Source organism: Numida meleagris, chromosome 5 (genome assembly GCF_002078875.1).
Source record: "Numida meleagris isolate 19003 breed g44 Domestic line chromosome 5, NumMel1.0, whole genome shotgun sequence".
Classification (NCBI taxonomy): Eukaryota; Metazoa; Chordata; class Aves; order Galliformes; family Numididae; genus Numida; species Numida meleagris.
Window position 1 is genome coordinate 18370570 of NC_034413.1, and position 23210 is coordinate 18393779.

At 47.7% G+C, this 23210-nt stretch overlaps 1 long non-coding RNA gene across 1 annotated transcript in view; it reads left to right on the top strand.

The window, feature by feature from the left end:
- Positions 1-23210, top strand: part of LOC110399775 — a 95728-nt gene that overhangs the window by 11197 nt on the left and 61321 nt on the right. The window lies entirely within an intron of this gene.

The window sequence follows — 23210 nt, forward strand, 5'->3', positions numbered from 1 at the left end:
AACTCTTTTATTGTGATAAATTTTGTTATTTTATTGCCAGCTTTGTCCTCGAGGCCCTGGCTTGTGGAGCCCTTCTGCAGCATTTCCACGTTAGGCGGGTACTTAAATCATCTCAGAAGAAATTATTTGGGTGCAGAATTAAAAATCGGTATTTTCCTAAACTGAGAGACAAATAGTTAGGAAACATCCCAGCTTGCCCTGTTTCTAATTGCGATTATACTTGCAGCCTTTAATTTCTTTCAGGGTGCTGGGAGAGGAACTCTCACAAAGATGTTCAGAGAGAACTGTGATTTTCATCCCCTTTCTTTACGCTTTGCAACGAACGCTGCTTTTTGCATTAAAAACAAACACATCTTCCCTCGTACACTCAATTGAAACTGTTCAAAAATCAAAGAGCAAGCCCTCAAACCACCAAGATTATAAAAATAACATAGCTGGGATTCTTTTACTGGCTCTCTGTTTTAAGGGGCTGCGTGTGTCACATTTTAAAGCCATTCTCTGCATTGTCCGAGGTTAGAAAGTTACTTTTTAATTGAGGGCTGAATTCCTGATCCTAACACGTGACGTTTTTCCTCCTGACCCCCCCCTCTCTCCTCAAAGGCCGCGTATTATTTGAGTGCAAAGGACCCCGTGTCTGCCCATCATCCCGAAGTCCCCAAGCAGTGTCGCTGGGTTAGGAGCAGGCACGGGGAGCCACCGCAGCACTGGGAATCTGCAGACCGAGCCTGGCTTGGCCATGTCGACTCCTTGGAATCATGGGCTTGATCCCCATTCGCAGCTCACAGTTGCAAAACTGGCTTAAAAATCACCATGTTTAAAAAAAAAAAAAAAAGGAAAAAAGGAATTAGCAAGTGGCTTCCTTTCTGATGCCATTGTGCTGTGGAACAGCAGGCCAGCTTTCAAGCTTTTTGCCACATCCACAACAAATAGTTATTTCTTAAGAAAAAGGATTAAAAAAGTCTGCTCAGAGCTTTGCATATAATCCTATGACTCCAGGACCCAAGGCTTTGAGTAATATCAAAATCGAAATAAATTCTCCCTGTGAGAATCATAAGAATCTGCCAAATTAGTTCACAGGGGTAAACAAACAGCCAAATATTAGTATTCCACACTAAGAGCTAAATCCTGTAAGTGGGGCCAGGGTTGCACATGGATTATCCTTTTATAGCTCAGGCGTGGATTTACCGAGGGGATTATAGGCCTTGCCCTCCCAGCCCTCCCCGGCTCCCTGCGTGCTGCCTGGTCTCAGCACGCAGCACAACTCTCTTGCTGCCCCACTTTCTCCAGTGGTCCCTCTGGGCACCCTAATGGGGGCACCTGTCACCCTTGGGTGCAGGATGAAGGAAAACAGGGTCAGGAGCAATGCAGGGATCAGCCCGGATCCCGAATGGGTGCAGCATCCCTGGGGGATGGGGGATTAGTCCCCAGATGTCTCGGCCTCCTTTCTTCCTGCCTCTGCTTTGCATCGCCCAGCCCTGTTCCCTGAACGGGATAAAGACAATTGGAGCTGACACCCTGCTTCAGTTTCCCTTCCGCAGCGGGCTGATCCTGCCGCCCTGACGGGCTGTCACTCCTCATCTCCTGCACACTGTCCCTCGCAGCACGGGCAGAGGGCTCTGGCTGCAGCCAGGGGACTGCACATGATGCCGAGGTGCCACACAGACACAGATGCCATCAACTTATTCCCTCCTTGACTCCCTTTGCCGACTGTATGCACGCATATACGTACATATATATATCTGCACATGAATGCGCACACATTTTATTATCAAAATACGCAGCTATCTTGCTGGATGTTGCTGTGCTTTTCAGGCAGAAACAATTCTGCACCACCACTGCTTGCTCCAACCTTTTTATTTGTGTATTTTATGGATTATTGCTATTACATAAAAAGTGCCCAGCACTCTACAAGACACAAAATACAGATAATCTCTGTGGTGAAGACTGCGAAACCTAAACGAAACAGACAACGTAGACAGGGCTCCCTGAGAAGCACGGAAGAATGAAGATTAGCCTTGTTTCATTTCTATAAATATATTGCTGATATTATTGGACAAGAAACAGACATTTTTTCTTCTTCTTCCCTCTCCATCCTCCCATTTAGTAATTCTTCCCTCTCATTCACTCAACAGAGTTATGATGCGATGTGAAATAAAGCCGGGTTTGGGCTGCTGGCCCTGATTCAACAGCCCCGCGTCCCAGGCTTGCTCCGGAGTGCTCACGTGCTTAGGATTTCTCTAGATCATGCCGTCTATTGACAGCTGCCCTTTTGCTTACAAATGAAACCATCCCTAAATCAATAAGAAAAAACCTTATTCTCCTCACCTGTTTAATGCCACAGCTGTGGGTTGCTGTAAGATTTGTGAACAAGCCAATATCTACAGAGAAATCAGTAAGAAAAATAACACCTTCCCCACCAGGCTGAGCGGGTGTTCTGTGTTTACAAACAGATCACCTGCTGGGGGTTTTGCTGTTTTGCTGGGTAGATGGACACACAGTCTTGTGTGCTTTTGCCCAGTTTGGAGCCGCATCGCTTTAAAGGGGCATTCTCAGCTTGAGCAGTTTTCAGAAAGGCACATTCTGGGTAATGAGCATTTCTCAAATCATTTGAACAATGATTCTTACTGCTTAATCTATTTATACTTTTTAAACAAAAGGTCATTTCTTGCCGTTTTCCTCCATACCCATACTTTGCCTTCCATCCTGGTGGTTTTCAGTACTTTGGGTTTGCAAGGGCAAAAGAAATCAGTGATACGGAGGAACCTGTTCATTTGGTCCTGTACAAAGACAATGGGATGAGGTTAAAGTCAGTGCCCCATCAAATCGACTGCAGGTCCCCCAGAGCAGAGCGGAAGAATTGCCTGGCTGCAGGGGGCTCACCTGGCACTCGGCTGACATCGATTTAATGGCATTTGCTTGCTATGTGACCCAGGTCCAAGTCACTGGATGAGTCCTGTGGCTCATATTCCAAGCTGAAAGACACAGATGCCTTGTCAAGTTGGGGAAGTTCAGGAGCATAAAAGAAAAGCAAATAGCAGTTGAGATGCTTTGCACATGTTTCTTGTCTCAGTGTAGTTATTTGCTTAGAATTTATTGCCTTCATTTTCTTGGATGTGGTGTGTGGAAGGACCTCTCACCTGGACTTCAGAGGGTCACAGAAGTTTAGAGAAAAGGGTTGGCTTCGAGAGGCCCTAGGGGAGCTCCCATAGGTACCCCCAGGTACCTATACACTGGAAAAGGCAGCAATGAAGACAGTATGTTCCCATTGGATTTTCTTTTGCCATTTTCCCTGGAGGTGGTACAGCCTGGAAAAATGTCAGAGTGCCAACATGGAAGCCTCAGCAAAAGCAAGGTGCCTGGTTACTCCTGAAACAACTAGCAGCACATCCGTGGGATGGCATTCCCTTCCTCCTCCTCTAACCAGAGCTGCAGTGGGTCACATTGTTGGCATGCCATGGCCATGACTCAAGTCTTACCAATGACCCACATTTGCTTCTGCCCCCAGTTGTGTGTCCCACAAGGGCCCAGATGCTTTGAGAGGAAGCTTTGGCAGCTGCCTCAGGGAGTTAAATGACAAGCCGCACTGGTTTGATGCTGAAAACAGGACCTTCTCCCCGGATCGTGTCTCAGCTGCCATGGCTAACCCTGCAACCTGTTGTTTTTGCCCGTGCAGTTTCGTTACCAGCACATTCTTCTTCTGAAACTGATACATCAGTTTTAATTAGTTAGGTTTTCTTTTTCTATCCAGAGGAGCCTCTGCCTTCAAAGACCAACTTTCAAACATTAACTCTTCTAAACGTTTCCCCCCACACCCGCACCCCTCCCCGTCCTCCCTTGTAAATTATGTTCATCCCTTTACTTGTAGCAGGCACGCACTTAGTGTGATAAATTCAGGGTAGTGTCTCCTTAAGTGTACGTATACGTGTGTGTATCTGCATGTGCGTGTAAAGAATGAGTAAAATAAGGTTGTATTGAGCCATAAATTACCATTCTAGCATCATAAATTGCCAGGAGAATGCTCAATTTTTGGACTTTTCTTTCAACTAAATGAGATAATTAATGTAAGAGAAAAAGAAATGGGGGAGACCTTCCCCCTCCCTGAAGCCCTTTGCCCTGACATTTTGCTGCGCAACTTCAAGGTGCCGTGGGGTGGGGATCGCGCTTCTTGACAGGGGAAGCAGCCATGGAGCCGGAGATCTGGGCGGGTGGGGGTCACTGGGACAGGCGTGTGTTTTCCTTTGGCCGGGGCTGTGGGAGGGACTCTAATGCGGGCTGTGACCCTATTTAATAAAATGCCTTGGAAAGCAAGGGGCCAGGAGGGGGGTAAGAGGGAGACGCGGTGGCTGGGGCTGGCAGGAGACTGTCATGAGATGAAAGTGGCCCTTCTTCCATCCCTCTCCTCCCTCTCTGCTGTCAGCACTTTTTAATGTCAAACAGTGTGAGTGGTTGGTGGGGTAGTTTCTTTCTCTCTATATTTATTTTTTTCACTTTCTCCAGAGCTTCAGCTAGACGAATTCACTGCTTGGGAGCGACTGGAGCGTGGTCAGGGTGGGCCTGCAGATATCCTTTTCACCAGAATCTCCAGCTGAACTTTTTTTTAGGTCTTTCTCTGAGCCAAAAGACAGTCAGGGAAGGCTTCTCCCCACCCTGCTGGACATGACTCCCAGAGCATCCTGGGTATAAAGCTGTTCTGACACAAGCCACCAGTGGGACCAGGGCAGGCATCACACTGCGAATCGCAGAATCATAGAGTCCTTTGAGTTGGAAGGGACCTTTAAAGGCCATCTGATCCAACTCCCCTGCAACATACAGGGCCACCTACAGCTCCATCAGGTGCTCAGAGACCCTTCCAGCCTGACCTTGGATGTCACCAGGGATGGGGCACCCACCTCCTCTCCAGGCAACCTGTTCCTCACCACTCTTGCTGTAAAAAGCTTCATCCTTTTACCCAGTCTAAATCTCCCCTCTTTTAGATCGAAACCATTTCCCCTTGTCCTATCACAACAGACCCTGCTGAAGAGTCTGTCCCCTTCTTTGTTACAGCCCTTTAGATACTGTCAGCCCTACATGACACAAGGACAGGCCCACCAAACCATTGTTTGAGGGTGGGAGCGGTGTTTCCATGGCTGGCATGTGGCACAGCGCTGCAGCCTGTTTCTGTGGGGCAATGTGAGCGAGGCAGCAGGGCTGTCCCCACACTGGTGGGCTCGGTGCATGCCCTCTGCTTAGATGTGCACTGCGCTGCTTCCTGGCGCCCGTATTTGGTGAGGAGCTTTGCCTGTCTTAAGCACCTTGCGAATACATTGGGCACAGCTCATTGAATCCTTTAACAATCCAGCTCTCTCCTCTCCCCCCTCTTCCCCACAGCCAGCGCCTGTTTCCAGGAGGCAGCAATGGTACGGGCTCCCTCCCGCGCTCACCCCACGGTCCCGTGGGCTCTGTCCCCATCCCTCCTACAGGGGACTGTTCCCTCTCACCACCCCGTTTTGCAGAATCCCCTCTGAAAAAAAAGAGGATTTTGTTGTTGGCGAAGTGCTCCCTGCTCGGGAGGATTTTCCAGAACTCAGCAATTCCCAGGCCCTACCCCTGCATGGCAAGAGCTGGGTAATGGGCCATTAACCAGAGGAAGGGGAACTCTCCAGTGGCTGCAAGCAACAATAACAACAAAACAACCCAAAAACAACAAAGCATACCCAGGAAAAATGCACCGAACAGCAGGAGGAGTTGGGGGTGCAGGGGAGAGGGAAGTAAATCCATAGAGAGGTGATAGTAAAACCTTGCTTAAAAACCAAAGCCTTGGTTTTTAAGGAAACGGTTTGGGCTGGAGCCACGCAGCCCCAGCAGCTCCTCTGCTCCCCGCCCTCACCAGGCCCCAAATGCACACTCCTGGGCCGGGGCTGCAGTGCAATGGCAGTGTGGGGGGGTGCCTGCAGCCCAGGCTCCGCGCCAGCTCTGGGTCATGTACGGAGACGAATGGACACAGACTGGGAAGGTGGGAAGCCAGGGAGATGGTCCTTCGTGGCTATGGTGGGGCTAGAGGTAGGAAGCGGAGGAGTGGGGTGCTCAGTGTGTGCAGATGACAGCCATTCAGGGAGCTAATGAGGTGCAGGGGCTGAAAGTGAAGCAGTGCAGGAGCATGCACTGCACATGCAGTAGCCGCAATGTCCCTGAGCCAGCTAGTGTCAATGGCCTGTAAATCTTTAATGGCCTACCCATTTAGTTGAGCTGCGCACCCAGTACAATAAAGTTCTTTGGGGCAGGGAACGAGCACCCACTGGGGAACCAGGCCAGTGCTGCTGTGCCGAAGCACTTGTTTCACTGGTGGCTGCTGGGACAAGCCCCTCTGTAGAGCCACTGTACAGTGCCCTGCACAGGAGAGACCAGCAACATCTGCAGCCTCGCGGCGCTGCTGCCAAACAATGCAAATCATTCTTTCCAGAGCTGCATCCACAGTTTTACTGTTCTCATTGCAAATTCACTTGCTTTGCTCTCTAGCTAAATACTTTGCACCTGGAAACATGCACTTGAATGCCATTTTGGTGGTTGGAAATCAATATTAATTTACTTGTGCGTATAAATACAGAAATGTATTTATAAGTTTCAGATCAGTTGCAAACACATGCAAATTCTGTACATAAATTCTCACTCATTTATGTAATCTGTTCAGTGATATCATTAAAGAGAGCACATCCCCTGCCTGACTAGAGTGACATTTGCAATGCGCTGAGATCAGCTGTGACTGTTCACGCACTGCACTTCTGTGCCCGTGCAGCTCCCGGCAGCGGGGGATGCTCTGGCTCCAGGTGCCGCCTGCTCTTTCCTATGACGTGCTAATGCTGTCTTAAGAATGCATATATATGTATCTGTCTTTTCAGGATTTGGAGTCTCTTCTGTGGTTTGTCACAAAGGAGAGGATTTTCTGCTTTCTTTTGTACTAAAAACCTGTTGCAAAGTCACCTGTGATCACAAACGCACTGGGTTTGATAGCATCCTGCAGTCTTGTCTCCCTTCAGCTGTGGATCACAAGAAGAGTAGGAATTATTTACAATTCTACAAAAAAGAAACATGGTCAAGCAAGATATCATTAAAATACACTCTTAACAAAATGCAGTGCATGTATTTCTCAGAGATGTCATTTGAGAACTGCCCACTAAATTACTGCTCAGAGAGGTAACTCTGAATGAAAGGAAAAATCATCTGGTTAAACATATTGTATGTCAGTGCCGAGAAAATCATTAACATATATATGCTGCAGAGAAGAGAATTCACCAGCTAAAGTCTATCAATAAAGATATACCACATTTTTATGATGCTGGAATTAAAGAGACCTGATAGAATAATACCGCACTCATTTTATTTAAAAATATGGTCTTGTCAAGGCTGTTTCCCTTTCAGGATAGATGAAACTCGGCCGCATCAATATTACTGATTTTAAATTGTCATTTTTTAAGCTGAATGCTTTATTATTTTTAATTATTTAATAATTCCAGCAGACGTGAATTGGTCATACAACTGATTTCTTCGTAAGCCACTGTGACTATTGAACATGCTAGGAAAGCAGTGCTGAGAAAAGGCACGGTTTTATGTGCACAACAATGCATCCAGTAACGTTGCCACTTCTTACACAAAAACATTTTGGAAGAAGGCTTTGGTTCAATGGGTATACATTTTGAATGTGCATTTTGGGCCTGCTTTAAACATTGTAAGCTGAAGCACATGGGAATGAAGATTCTTCCCTACATGTGGAAGAAACTGCATTCTGTGTTGCATTATTTGAGAGGGAATATATGGCTATGGCAGCTCATGGTGTTAGGTGCTTCATCCCAGGGCAGAATTAAGGCTAAATACTCACTCTTTATTTTTTTTTTAATTTAACTTTGCATAGGTGTCTTCATCGCATGCCCATCAATTTTCATATTTGATTTCATACACTGTTTTAAGAAAGGAAAATTGAAACAAAGACAAAGAGAAACTCAAGAGAAGGTGTGTGCTGATGGGGTCTGAGTGCAAAAAAGGGAACCGATGGCTGCAGCCCGCTGAGGACAGGTCCACACACTGAAGCATGTACCTCTGGTAAAATGCTCTCAGTCATTACGTAGCCCAGGGAGCGGTACCGACCTGCCCTCCCTATGGCTGCGCTCTCTGCTTGCCACGGCAGTGCCGAGATTGAACTCATCATAATGTGTCTCTATATAGGGCATATTGCTATGAAAATAACTGTCTTGCAGATATGTTTTATTGTGCGATGGGTGCGTGAGAGCTTTGCTGCGTGCGTGCTGGCTCGGTTTTTCTGAGCTGAGGACATGAGCTGCCCTCCAAGCAGACATTATTTTGGGGGGGAGCTGAGTGCTATCTGAGGCCAATGTCTGCCGACGGGAGCAGCTCCTGCTGCCAAATGCCACGTGAGCACACGGGCACGCAGGCACATGCCACTTGCTGCCCTGTGGGCTGGAGGCAGAGCAAGCAGCCCAGGCAGGATGGCGGGGAGGCACGGAGCGGCTGCTGCTCGCCCGCACGTCCCGTTAGGCTGCAGAGCCGCAGCCAGTGAAAGGGATGTGTGTCGGTTACACTGCGTACGCACGTGCTTGTTAGTGGATAATCTGATGGTGCACATTTGCCGTGTCTTGTGCAACTGAATGACTGCACACAGGGGGCTGGGTATTAATTACACGCTTGAGAGACGTGTGGCTGTGCGCGTAGCCGCGGTGCCGGGGAAGACCCTGAGCCTGCCGCCTGCTCCCGGCATTTGCGCAGTTGCAGCGCGCGGTGCAGAGCCATGACCCCACCGCCTGCACCCTCGCAGGGGTTTTGCAGCGTGCAGTGGTGCCCATGGCGTGCAGGTGGGGCAGGTTTGCTGCCCACCGGGTGGGTTTTATAGAGCCTGTGATGCCTTCCTGAGCACGGCGCTGAGCCCACGGCCAGCCGCTGAACTCCGGTGGTAACAAACAGCCCCATTAATGCAGTGTCACAGATTTCATTAGGGCGTCAGTCCCAACCAACGTGGCCATAAATCAGGGAGATGGTACAAGGGCTTGCAGGCCCTGGTTTCAAGGGCCACATAGCCAGAGACTCATAACGCTCAAGAGGAAATGATCATGAATATTATTTAAAAAATCAGAAATGTATATTAGAAAATCTCTGAGCTTATCAGATGGAGTGAGGTTGGGTAATAGCTGTTATTTATACTGCTTGTGCAGAGTGATAAAGTGGTGCTTTATGACCTGTGGTTTATCACTTAGAATAAGAGTCATGTGACTCCATTAAGGTTCCTTCTGTAGAAATGAAAAAGGGTAAATTAATGTGGTTTTTTTATTGTTAAATATTTGCACTCTCCTAAACCCAGTTTTTATTTTCTCTACTTAAGAAGTAGCGTATAAGCACAAATAAGTTTAAGTTTTGATTGATGGAGAGGTGGGGTGAAAACTCCCTTTATGTCAAAGGCTCTCCGGCGTGAGTCAGCCTCCCACCTGCTAATGTCTAACAGTGGGGATGGGTTCAGAGGGGAGGGAGGGACAACCCAGCATACTTGTACCACACGAGCTGCTCCCTCGGCCTCCCCAACCCACTGTCTGCTCGAGGAACATGCTCATGTCCTGGTGCCGTCCCGGCCCTTGGTGCTGCAGCAAGAAGGGAGGGGAAAATATGCGGAGAACAGGGTTGGAAGCACCATGGGCTGTCTGAGCAATGGGAAAGATGAGATGCTGCCAAGAAAGCACAGGGTCCATGTGTGAAGAGAAATTGGTTTCCTCAATGATGTCCTGAAGGGAGCCCTAGAAACAGCCCTTGCAGGGCTCCATATGGGCCTTGCTGTGCCAACAAGCTCCGTGGATGGCCATGGACATCCTGCCAGGACAACACAGTCTCTGGGTCTGAATAGTAGAGAACCATAGCAGAGTTATTCAAGTTACTTGGCCTCAAGTTACACCAGGGGAGGTTCAGGCTGGATATTAAGAAAAAATTCTTCTCAGAAAGAGTGGTAAAGCACTGGAACAGACTGCCCAGGGAGGAGGTGGAGTCACCGTTCTTGGAGGTGTCCACAAAACGTGGAGCTGTAGCTCTGAGGGACATGGTTAGTGGGTAATATTGGCGGTAGGAGGACGGTTGGACTAGATGCTCTTAGTCTTTTCCAATCTTAACAATTCTGTGATTCTATGATTCTAAGTGCAAAGCCATTGCAGTGTGAGCTGTGTGCTGCAGCTGCAGGGAAGGCAGAGGGCACACATCTGTACATGACTCAGTTTCCGTGCTTGTAAAGTGGAGTTTTTCCTTTCACCTTCTTTGCAAAGTTATCTGCTGAGGGCAAAAAAAAGGATGGAAAACTTTTCTAAAATTTTGGATGACATTTTCAAAGATTTTCTCCCTCAAAATCTGGATCTTGTCCTGTTTTGAAGAACAGAAGTATTTTTTACTTGTCAGAACTGGAGGAAAATAAACTTCAGTAAGCCAAAAAAAAAACCCAAACAGGTGGAAATGTGACAAAGCTGCCGGCATAGTCTTGCTACCTCTCTTCCCTTAGATTATGAAAGAGTGAATTTGAATATTTGGTGCCAGTTTTAAAATCCAGGTCTTTATAAGAGCTTGCAGAGGCGGAGCTGCCTGGCAGTGCAGGGAGGATCAGGTGTCACAGGCACACAGTGATTGCTGTCATTCCTGAGAAGTACGGAGAGGCAAGGGTTTGATTTGGCGGCCTTCAAAGAAGTCCCTTCATCCCTCCTCATCCCCACGCATGCTTCAGTGTTTAGGATTTACCCCCACGCTGCATGTTTGGCTTGTCCACCCACACAGCCTGCACATCGGCAGGACACAGTAAGGATCCGTGCTTGTCTCAAAGAGCAGGAGCAGCCCAAGCAAGCAGAAGGGGCTTTGAGGGCACACACAAAATCAATGGCAGGAAGCTGAGGTCTCCATCTCTTTCTTTCCAGCTAGTGGACCCCAGCTCCCTGTCTGCATTCACGCTCTGTTCCACACAGCCAGATGCATCTTGAGAGCTGTTCACTGCATTTTGTCACACATTCTGCCCAGCCCCATGGCAAGTGGAGCTTTTTACTCCAGGTGAGGATTTGAGTATGGGTGGTGGCTTTCAGGTGACCTTGTCTGTATGTAGGATTCAGCCTGATGGCTCGCTCTCTCAGCATATTGCCTGCGTGTTCCTCATAGTCATTTCCCATCATGGCTACGTGCTAATTGTCTCTAGGGGAAGTGAGGAGAAGGCTTATTAATCTGTGCACTCAGGAAAGGTTGTAAATCACTGTGTGTTTCCAGCGATAAAATTGGCTAAATAAATTAAAACAAGCACTAATGACCCAAACAGAGCTCTGATGTAGTGGGAGTGGGTTGGGTCATATCGCTGTGTTTGAGTATAGGGTTCATTTCATTTGTATAGTTTCTTCTCTCTGATGGCATCCCTGGATATCTCCAGCCACAGTCCCTTCACCCAGGCTGGTGTGCGCCAGTGCAGCACCAGGACTGTGTGCTCCTCACCCCTCTGCTGCAGCGATGGCTACAGCTTTTTAGCTCAGTTTTCTATTCCCTTTGCTTTTCAGCCGAGAAAAGCCTGGAGGTCATTCATCCTCATTCTCTGGCACTTCTCAACAAACCCAGTGAACTTTTCTTTAATGCAGACATGCTAACCAGCATCGAAGACAACAGAGATGTACATCCATTAACAACAGCGCAGCTGTCATTTTAGACATTAGCATAAAATGTTTGGTCAGAGAGATTTCACGTGCTAAATAAAAGGCTTGCAAAGAGCCTGCCTGGTGATGAACAGCCAGGGTGGAAAAGTCATCCCACAGTCCTGTTTTCCAACAACCTCTTTCATGTAGGAGGCCCGTGAGATCCTTCACCAGCTATTCATCAAGTGCCACTGAAATGTCCACTGGAGCTCTCTGGAGAAGACTTTGGTACCAGATAGTTAAATGTTTTCTATGCAGCAACAGTCCTCAGAAACCTTCTGAGAATACCCTCCAGCATTTTCTGGGATGATTAAATGTGACTTGGAAACCATGTTTCTCAAGAGAGATCACAAGGAAAGGAATTTCCTTGGTACAAAATCCCTCTCTTGTTCCCCAGATGGATGTCAGGTGGAGAATCAAGACGTGGGATCTAAAGGTGGCACTGCTGAAACCTCTGCCTTCCCCCTCCCCTGCCTGGCTGCAAACATAAGTTTCTCCAGGAGCGAAGTCTAGCAGCACAGCCAGGAGGAGCAATTCAAACAGCATGTGAGGAGCTCACTGAACCACCAGTGCCTCCATTTACCAATGAGGTGGAGTAGAGAGAATGCTAGCTGCCTGCCTGTCTCAAGCTGGCTTCAGACAGCACTTCAAAAATAGCAAGAGTTGGTTTGGTATCAGTTGCCTTAGTCCTGTGGTCCAAAGTCTATTAGTAGCTTATCAACATAGGAACTACTAAGAAAAGTGTTTTGAAAGTGGTTAAAAAAAAAAAGCTTGTCTCTTTTTTTCCATTTGTGCTTTCTGTAAAAAGCATACAAATGGGATGCCACCAACCCAGCTGAGCTCAGAAGGCAACAGCTCTCAGGCCCTACTAGAGCTCCTTTCTGTGTGTCCATACAGAAACTCACTCCTTGTTCCTGAGAACGCAAAACTTTTCATTAACAGTTGACTCCTTTGGATTTTTTTTTCCATGTTCTTTACTCAAAACAGTTTCTGTTTTCATTCACTGCATTTATTTATTTATTTATTTCTCACTTCTTGCCTTCCTCTTCCCTTTTCCTAATTCAAGAAATGTGTAGATGTGGTACGTAGGGATGCAGTTAAGTGGGCAGGATTGGTGGAAGGTGGACGGTGGGACTAGATGATCTTCAAGGTCTTTTCCAATCTTAATGATTGCATGATTCAATAATGAAGATCATTTTCAAAATCAGTAAAGCTGGAGGAAGGCAAAGAGAAACAACAAAACAGTTAAAATGAAAAAAAGAAAAAACCACTAACCATCCATTTAGAAAGGACAGAAAACCAACAAGGAGAGCTTTGAGCTTTCTGGTTTGCTCAGCAAATTGCTGATTCTTTTTGCGCTGAGTGTTGGGCCCAATCCTTCTCCGGTAGAGTGCAGCCAAGAATTACAAAGCGAGTCAGCAGACGGTAGAACTGAGTTGGTCTGAAAAGTAGCCAGAAAAAACCTCCAGCTATGTTCAAGGTGTCCATTTTTAGAAGGAAATTTGCTTAGGGAGAAGAATACCAGCGCACTCAGGGTGAGCGCCTCCTTCTGTGCATGTGTGTTTTGGATCTCAGCACAGCCACGGGGTGTCTTGCCACCCCCAGGGGTCGGGAATAGTGCATGCATGGGGAGGACCTATTATATTATTTTTCTTCCACCTTAATGAACTCCTCTCATGTCCACCTCTGATCAGTGGAGTATGACAGAGGGTGATTGAAGGCCAGTCTCCCAGGAAATGAAGTTTGTTCACACAGTCCAAGTATGCTGGCCCTACTGCTGCCTGCCTCTGATTTATAGGACTGAAAATTCCTTCCTCTGGTAACAATAACGCTCTTAAACTCCAGACCCCTCTCCCTCACAGAACCTCCAGACAGGGCAGGCTGAGCCCAGGAGAGACGGGAGGCACCCAGCAAATATATCCATCAACGCAACTCGGGTTTCAAAGGAATACAAGACCCCACAGGGTTAGGCTCACAAAGGCAGGAGTGGAGGAGTCTGGCCATCATCCTGCAGCACCTCCTCCTGGAATGGGGCAGGACCAGGAGGGACTGTGCCAGAGAGGGGCAGGAGCCACAGCATCTCCTTATGCACAGTGACAGCTCAGGGTGGCATTCTGGGGGGCGTTTGGGCTGCCTGGCTGATGCTTGTTGCTGGGGCTGGGAATGAGTCTGCTTTGGGCTCTCCAAATGTAGCAGACAGGAGCTGTTCCGTGGCTCACAGGACAAGTGGCATTGTCTGTCCATATCCACACCACACCTAGTCAAGACTGAAATAGCAAGAAAAGTGTGCAGCAGCTCCCCAGAGTGGTGTTTTGTGACATAATGTTGAGGACATGGTGTTGCATGCAGCACACAGCAGTGTCTGGGGGTGTGTTGTGTGCTGGCGTGGCACTAGGGGTTTGTCCATACCACCCAGTAGGACTGGCTCATTCCCCAGACCATGGCTGTACCACCCAGTGGGACATGCTGTTCCCCAGATCATAGCCAGGTACAGCCTCAGAGACTGATATATTACTAAGTCAAGGAGCCTGGAGTTAATTAAACAGTATGGATGATCTGGGGGTGCATTGTTTCCTGGCTTTGTTTTATTTAGTGAAATAGCTATGGCCCCACAGTGTGGCTGTAAGTCCAGTCTCCATGCTGGCAAGAACCAGAATAGTCACACGTGTGCACACACACAAACTTTTTGGAGTCAGAACCCCAGGTTTGAGCACCATTTTACCATCAGAGTTTTGGGACAAGGGGAGAAAAAGAGCTTGAGCCCTTTTGCAACAAGATACTTGTGGGTGCCAAATTTCAAGGCAAATCCTGGCAAGAAACAAGATCATTCTGTAACTTTTTTTTTTTTTTTTATCATTTACTTATTAACAGCTCTCTTTGGCTCTCACCTGAAGCTGCTGACCTGTTCCTCCTAGACATGGCAATTAGCAGGGAGACAATGATCTGCAGAGGGCAAGGAGCAGCCTGTGCTGAGAGGGGTGGAGGTTGGGAAGGGCTGTGGGAGGTGGAGGGTCGCTGGAGAAAGAGCAATTTATGGCCCCAGAAGGGAGGACTCAGTAAAAGACCATCTAGCTTGACTTGACTTCCTCTTGACTTATCTGTTCTGGGAGATACTGGTGTACCTCCCTGCCCCATGTGCTCCCAGTGTACTCAGTGGCATTTAGACAGCAGGTCTGCGGGACAGTAACTCTGCGTTCAGGCTGGTAAGCTAGCACAGAGGGCTCTGATCTCTATCTCATGGTCTCCTGTGCTAACCACAGTGCAAGTAATTGCTTGACAAAGAGAGAGCAAGTCTGGCTTAAACATACGTGACTGGCCTCCAAATCTGGTCCAGCTCATGATCTCCCGCTACAAACAATGTCTTGGAAAATGCTCCTTGCAACACGAGTCTACATATTTGTTTCCTCCGTATCACCTTCCCTTCATTGCAGGAACCTGACAGGACTGGTCAGAATCATGGGGGCTTCCTGGGCTGAGACCCCAGCAAGAAATGAGCTTTGCAGTGTAACTGAGTAACGATGTGTAGGAAGAACCCGTCCTCTAAAAAAAATGCCCACGGAGAGAAGGGTTTGAGGGATGATATTAAGTTAGACAACCATGTTAAATTGCATCTGAAAAGGAAATTGGTAATTGCTAATCTATTTTTTCATGAAAAATAGGACTTTTTTTATAATGAAAAGCATTTTTATGGAGCAATCCTGTGAGATGCCAAATGTTTTGGCCCTCGTCTAGCTAGATATTTAACCATGCACTTCATTTCTTAAGCTGCTCATGTGCTTAAATATTTTGCTGGATCAAGCCCAGAGCTCTCAGCATTCTGTGAGGTGTCAAAGGACCAGGGCTGTGTTTTGATCTGATTTTGATCATCGTACAGAAAACATTTCCCATAAATGTACTATCCAATAAAAATACTTTAACGAACTTCCTTTGGATTTTTCTCTTAGATGCATGTTTTTTGACTGTGCTCTAGTAAAGATGTTCACTAGCCAAGGTATTTGTGACCAGGGCATTCATAAGTAAAATTTAGTGGGAGTTATCAGAAAAAATGGTATTATTTTTAAAAATCCAAGATTCTCACCCAGTACCTGACTTTAAAAGTGAAGACCTACATGGAAAGAAATGGAGTGCATGACCCTTAAATCCACTCAAAGCTGATGAAGATAATTTGAATAATTCACAGAACTGATTTAACAAATCATTTCAAACAGTGGATGGGGAATTATCAGCTGATGTCAGACAACCAGTGGGTGGGGAGAGACCAAGTTTTTGAGCAAAGCAGTTGTTTACAGATGGCTGGGTTCAGAAAGAAAGAATGGAAAATGAACCTGCCTGTTGGTTAACAAAAAGGGATCTGGAGTGGTTGAGTTCCACTGGCCCTATGGAAGGAAGTACAATGAACAAGAAACAAGCAGCACTACATGGGAAAAGGTGAGTTTGATATCTAATCTTCTCTGTTGTAATGATGGTGTTAAATGTGCGTGTGCAAAATGAACGGATGAGATGGCATAACTAGAAAGAATTTGTAGAAGAGAGCTGAGCAGAAACAAGCTCTGTCAAAGCCAAAAAGGATGCATGCCAACGTTGTTTCTCTTGGCATAGGTCAAAAAGCAGGCTGTGTGACAGGAGAGAAATTGGAGAAGACTGAGATAATGCCCAATTAGATCATGCAGTTCACCTCCCTGGGGCCTGTGAAAGACTAGTAAGGAATTTTTCTGCTGGGAGGGAAAAAAGAAACTTGAAAAACTTTCCTTCCTTCAAAATACTTAAAACAAAACCCCACTGAAAAAAAATGCAGCTTCCAGCTTAATATGTTCACTCCCTGTTGACTCTTATGTGAATAATACATTCAGATACCAACTGTGAAATTGTGCAGTAAGTCAACACCCCAGTTTCCTGCCATGGCAAAATTTTGAGATCTCACGGTCACCCTTGATATCATTGAAGTCCTTCTCATCCACATGCAATCTTGAGTTCCATTGCATCAGAGTTTCATAGCAGGTGCATGTTAACAGATGTTCCTGATAGTGCATGGCCAGAGCAGAGCCTGACTCAAATACATCTGGGTCAGCCCCAGCTGGAGGAAGCCACCCACCTCACAGAAATGAGCAATTTCCATCTAGCGGTTGTGTCCCCTTTCCGTACATGTCATTAAGGCTGCCAGGAGTCCTTGTGGCCCTCGAGGGAGGTTGACTGCCTCTGTGGTTGCTTTCAAGTGAATGGAGAGGCTGCCTCTGAAGAGAGGAGAATCTGAAGAATTATTATCATTCCTGTATGGACAGAAGTCACAATGCTTGTGTTACCTCTAAGTGAGGAGCTGACTAGCTATGCGAGATTTGGCAAAGGATTTCCTTAAGCTGACTGTATGGGACTGCATGTGGTCATAGAGTCATAGACTCATTAAGGATGGAAAAGACCACTAAGATCATCCAGTCCAACCCCAGCCTATCCCCACCATGCCCACTAACCATGGCCCTCAGTGCCACATTTGCCCTTTTCTTGAACACCTCCAGGGACAGTGACTTCACCACTTCCCTGTGCAGCCTGTGCCAGTGCATTGCCACTCTTTCTGAGAAGAAGTTTTTCCTAATATCCAACTCGAACCTCCCCTGGTGCAACTTGAGGCCGTTCCCTCTCATCCTGATTATGTACCATAGCTAGTCTGCAGTGATGCTGTACTGTGAGCTGCTATCAGGGCCAAGAACAAAGCTGTGGTTCCCCAAGCCCTTTGCTACCTACAGTGCCACAGCAACTGCTCAGGCACTTCTGGCACTGAAATATTCCCTGTAGCCTGCTTCCACAGCGCAAACTTCAGAAGCTTTAAATAGTGAAGAATCCTTGTGGATCTCGCTGCCATGACGCTTCTCCCTTAGTTTCACTCTACTTGATTTTTACCTCCTTATCTTTAGCGAGAAGTCCCCGGTGTTATCCTACATAACCCTATTTTTATTATCTTCTGCCTATGTATATAGATTTCCCAGGTTTGTCTCCATCCTCAGCAATGTTTTTAACGCATCTTGGACTGGGGACTGAAATTATGCTCTCTGATACGCTGTTGGAGATGTCAACCAGCTTACCAGACAAAGACAATCAGAATCACAATTCATTTGAGAAAATGCAGTTGCTGAAGTATTTTCTCAGCATTACTGTATTTCCTCATTGCCAGTGGAATAGGGCGAGTTGAAGACACCTCCTGCAGGGACAGATCAGCTTGTTCATATGTAGCTCTTTGTTACACTCTAACAGTGGGCTAATGAGCACCAGCAGCAATAGCAGTGGTTACAGCAGGACTGGCAGATTCAGATCTGAATTGTCAGACTTCATGAACAACTGGAGGGAAAATGGTAGATTTCACCATTGCATCGTCAGGACAGGAGAAAGCAGAAAGAGGCAGGATCAGCCTCGCCCCAAGGCAGGCAGCACAGCACGTGTTAGGAGGTGGCTGCAGCTGACTGAGCTCTGGCTCATCCCTCAGCTCAGCGCTGAGGAGGGCTCTGCAGTGGAGTGAACGGCCACTGTCTGGGCTGGGGACCTCAGTCACTCTCACCTGTGTGGGACCAGAGGGGTGGATAGCAGAGGGAGCTGCTCCAACATGTCCTCTCCCGGCAAGGAGGGGCCCTGTCCTTGCCAGGCTGGGGAAGGCCAGCTCAGCCCTGCATGACCAAGTACAACTGCCACTCCTGTGTCCTTTCCCCCCCGGTGCTGCGCTCATTAGCTGTGAGCCTTCGTTTTATGGGAGCCCTCCCACCCAGCTTCCTCCTGGCTTAATGACAGGCCCATTAAAGAGATGCCAATAAAGCTGTGGTGCAAGAACAGTGCGAGGGCTTGCTGCCTGCTCATTCTCTCCACCCGTGAGCCAGGTTCTGTGGGGCTCAGCATTTGGGGGCAGGAGAGGCCAGAGACACTCCTGGAGCTTGTGGACCAGTTTTCATGCTCCGTTTTGGGGCTCTGTTGCATAAACTTTTCCCAGCGTGGTTTGTTTTTTTTTTTTTTTCTGTCTCTGAGGAGAGAGGAACAAGGTCTCTTAATGAGGGGAAGATTAACAGGCCATAAGACTCGGCCCTGAAAGAGCCGTCGGTCTGTGGGGCCGCCCAGCAGGATGCAGGGTAATTGGATTGGACCCGAAGAGCACCTTGAATCGGTTCTGAGGCGGCCGCGGTGGGTTGCTCTAGAGGGGTCCGGGGCTGGGGAGGAGGGGAGCGTGTGGCTCTTTAGAGAAGGCAGAGCCAAGATGGGGGATCAGCCGGCTCATTAAGGGATTAGAGTGTTTGTTCTTCTCAAGACTTTTGTTGCTAAAACACTTTGCACAGCATTTTCTGGAGCCTGGGGAGCTTAAAGAGCTTGTCAGAGCTCTGCTCTTGTCCCAGCGCAGAAGCAGAGATGCTCTTTCCTCCGGCCTTCCTGCCAATGCCAACGGCGGATATTGCCAGTGACAGCTCCACTCTCCCAGCCCTTCTTGTCTCTGATCGCAGTGCTTCTGTCTCTGTGGGTTTTGAAGTAATGGAGGAAGATTAGGAAGAGGATGAAGCAAAAGTCGTGCATCAGGAGGGAGTTCTTTGACAGTCAGGGACACTTGGGCTTTTTCCTAGTGTTTGTTGCATGGATAACTGAAGACTGTGCACGTTCTGTAGTGTTCGCTGAAACATTTCACCTCCACATGGGCTCTGTGTTTGGTCTTTAGCATTTATGGTAGCAAGTGTGGTGCACAAATGGTGCTGACTTGTGTCTCTGGCTAATTTGTGTATTTGTATCTTCATACAAATGTGGCTATAAATATTGCATAGACTAACTTACCTACCAGCATTGTCTGAAATGTGCTGGCTGTTGAGATGCAATGCCAGAAGCTGGACAGGGTAGGGATGGTGCAATGAGACCTTGCCTGAGAGCACAGCTGGCCAAGAAGCCTGGTTCCATCTGAATAGCAAGTAAGAGATAAAAGTTCTAAAACCATAGAATCATAAAATCATAGAATGGCTTGGGTTGGAAGGGACATAAAGATCTAGTTCCAGCCCCACTACTGTGAACAGGGTTGCCATCCACTAGATCAAGTTTAAGTCCAAATCAAGAAGCACACATTCAGGAATATGGTTTATTAGGAGAAGATGTTAAGGACATGTTGATAAAGCTCTACTGTCATCAGTTCATCTGTCCCCATTTTAGGGACTCTTTTCCTCCCATCACTGTGGGGTTGGTGAGTGCATGGCAGCGACATTCATAGCACATAGTTGATGCCATGGGAGCTCTCCCTCTTGTCTGTGGAGTGGGTGCATTGGCGTGACCTGGGAGGGAAGAGAGGCAGTGCTTGTGCAAGGGCCCCGATGTCCCCTTGCCTCTTTGTCATGATATTGCCATTATGCCACGAGTGGGTGAGTCTAGCATGCCTTGGGTCACTGGCACCATTTGTATAGGAAATGTTGGAAGGGGAGGAGGAGAGCAGCCTGGGGTCTCACTCGTGCCTCACCCCTGCATCCTGCCAGCAGCTCCAGCTGGTGAGCATGCAGATGAGTCTCCCTTCCTCAATGGGTGGCTGGCTGCAAGCACAGGATGCTAGCTATGGGGTAAATTTGGCCCTCACCTTTAGAGATGCCTGGAGGCTGGGTTGGGGGGTGTTTAATCAGCTCTGTGGAGCAGCAAATGGAAGGGAGTTGAGAAGGATCTCTGAGGCTCCCAGTGTAAGTTGCACTCCCACCTCCTGGCTCTGCTGAGCAGGAGTTTCAGTGGGAAGTGTGTAAACTGGGGGAGAGAATGGGACAGCCAAGCAAGCAGCAGAGGGGTGGAGGGGCGGGAGAGGGTTACAGGGAAAATAAATGAGACTCCCATGAAATTAATTGTTTGAAGGGAGTGCCCCACTCGGCTGTGAATTCTGAAATGATTATTGGATTTGCAGGCAGACGGGGAACAGAACGGGTCGGGTGCACGATTAATATCTTATTGATAGCGGATTAAGAGAGTGAGATCAAATCTTTAACTGAGTGGAGATGCAGTTTATCAATTTGTCACAAAAAATGTAGCAATCAGAAGTGGAGAACATCAGGGGCGGCTTGTGGATCGATCTGTGTCACTGCCTCACAGCATGGTTTCGCAATGAGTTCCCCCCAGGTGCCCAGGGAGCCCGAGGAAATGGGCTTGGTGCTGGCCATGCCAAGAAGGAGGAATGTATGGACAGCTGAACCACTGGGAGCAGGGTCATCGCCAGGCGATGTTGAGTGCCCACGGATGGCTGCATAGTCGTGCTCTGGTGTGGGGTACAGCAAAGCAGGGTGCCTGGGCTGCACAGACTTCCCAAGTGAGTGGCACTAGGATGTTCAGCCCTTGGTATGGCATTAGCTGGGCTTACAACCAGCCAGGACTTCCCAGGCTTCAGGGTAAGGCGGGGAATTTGCTAAATGAGCTTTACAAACACCTTCACCTTTAGGTGCAGCTTACTGGCACCAGTGAGGAAAAAGCTCCTGTGTTGTTGAGCCACGTGGCACAAAGTTGTGGGTGCTGTCTACCTTAAGGGCCACGGACTTCCCACTCTTCATGGAGACCTGATGTGTTGTTAACATCTGGATGTGAGCATTTCTGAGTCCTGCTCACAGCACTAGTGTTCTCATCCTGATGGTGAGAGCCTTCCTCCAAGCAGTCTGAACAGTCAGTGTTCTGGGTTTTGAGAGTTCAGACTGACCCCTCAGCCTCCATCTCTCACTGTTTGTGGCTCATGCATGAAAGATATTTGTGGCTGTTGAAAGGGTCTTGATCGAAGGTGTCATAGGTTGAAGGTATCAAGAGCTAGCAAGAAGGGAAGAACTTCACCAAAGGTATCCACCTTAGAAAAAATACCCTCTCTGCAACTTGAGGCAATTTTGTTGGGAGTGTCACCATCTCTGAAGAGTGTATTGACTGCTTGGGATCTTATCAAAAAGCCTGATCTCTTAGTCATGAAAATCTGAGTTTTCTCAATTAGAAAAAAAAAATCACTTCTAGACCATGTGGCTATGAGCTTTTCAAAGTAAGCCCTAAAGGCTAAATAAAAACCAGAGGGCAAAGGAAGAAAAGCTTGTAGTCAGATGGCTGGTTGCATTTGTTTTAATGAAATCAAACTTTTGATTTGCAGCTCTCCCTTATGGATTTTTGTTGTGAATGCTTGGGTATAGTGAATAGGGAAAATAAACCCAAGGCAAATGTTTAATGAGCACCTCTTTCAGAGCAGGCACTGTAAGCAGCTGTGATGTCTCTGCAGCAGAGCCTGGCACCAGACTTCAGTCACCAGTTGGACTCCAGCATTTTTTATTTTTTATTGCTAAAGCAAAACTTCCTGCTATTCCAACAGATGGGGGATGGCCTGTAGAAGCCAGCAGCCTCCTTGGTGGGCCGTGGAATCAACAGGAATCTGATAGCAATTTCCCTTCTCCTAAGGCCTTGCAGAACTGTTTCACTCCCTTGGGCCTTTGCAAACGAAGCTGTGCACCTGGGTGAGGCGTGTGATGGTGGAAAGTCTGTTCTTACTGAAGGCAGTCTCTCATGCCGGCACTGATAGCTTTGAAGGCAATTATATTCTTGCTAGGGTTGTTGGGTTCCTGTGCGAGGCCTCCTGGCTTGCAGTAGTTTTCAGGGTCCTAGGGTGTACAGGTGGGAAAGGGCCCCATCTGTAAGCTGCTGAAAGCTGAATAGAGAAGATGAAGGGGAAGGAAAATCAAAGGTGAGATGGTTAATCAATGGCACTGCCTTGCTGCCTGCTTTTTATTCCGCCATACCATGCTGCCTTTTCCCTATCAGCATGTCAGATTCCTTCCAGGCTTATGGTATGCTCTGAGAACCAGTGAAAGGCACTATGCTGCTGGGAGGGCTGTAAGCACCATGATGGAGAGCTGAGGACTCCTTAAGCTCGATAACACAGCCAGATAAATCAGGCAATGTGGCTTTTCTGTATTGGTGCAGGAACAATAGGCCTGGTTTAACAGGTATATATTAGCTGAGCAAGACTAGTGCATGTTTACTAGAGGGATGTGTAATCTCTGGCCTTTCTGGCCCAGAGGAGAGAAAGAGATGGTATCACGTGAAGGTGCAGGCATGCATCGAGATACTTTCTGCCTGGACTAGCACATGGCAGAAATTGTGATGTGGTCAAAGCTGATGACCATCACCTTTGTGTTTGCAGGACAGGGGTGGAGAGGAAGTCCTGAACTGATCTTCACATGTGACCTTTCTCACTCACAGTTCTCTCCCCTTCCTCTTTCACTAATCCCACCACTGCCCCTGAGGTGTCATATAGCTGCCTGGTATCTCTGTCTCTATGCTAGGCAAGCAAGGCCTGCTGAGCCTCTGAGCTGCCTTGCTCTTCACATGCAGAAGACCATGTAGCTCTGGTGTAGCCACTGATATAACCTGGGGATTCCTGTTTGACCTGAAACATATGCTCCTCTTTTGCCCTCTTCTTAGAATACCACTTTGGGACCTGTAACGAGGTGATCTCCGCTAAGGCTTCAATCTCATGTTGCTCAAATCCAGGGAAAAGAGACCGGAACTGCAGAGGAATCTTCTCTTCACCAGCAGTAG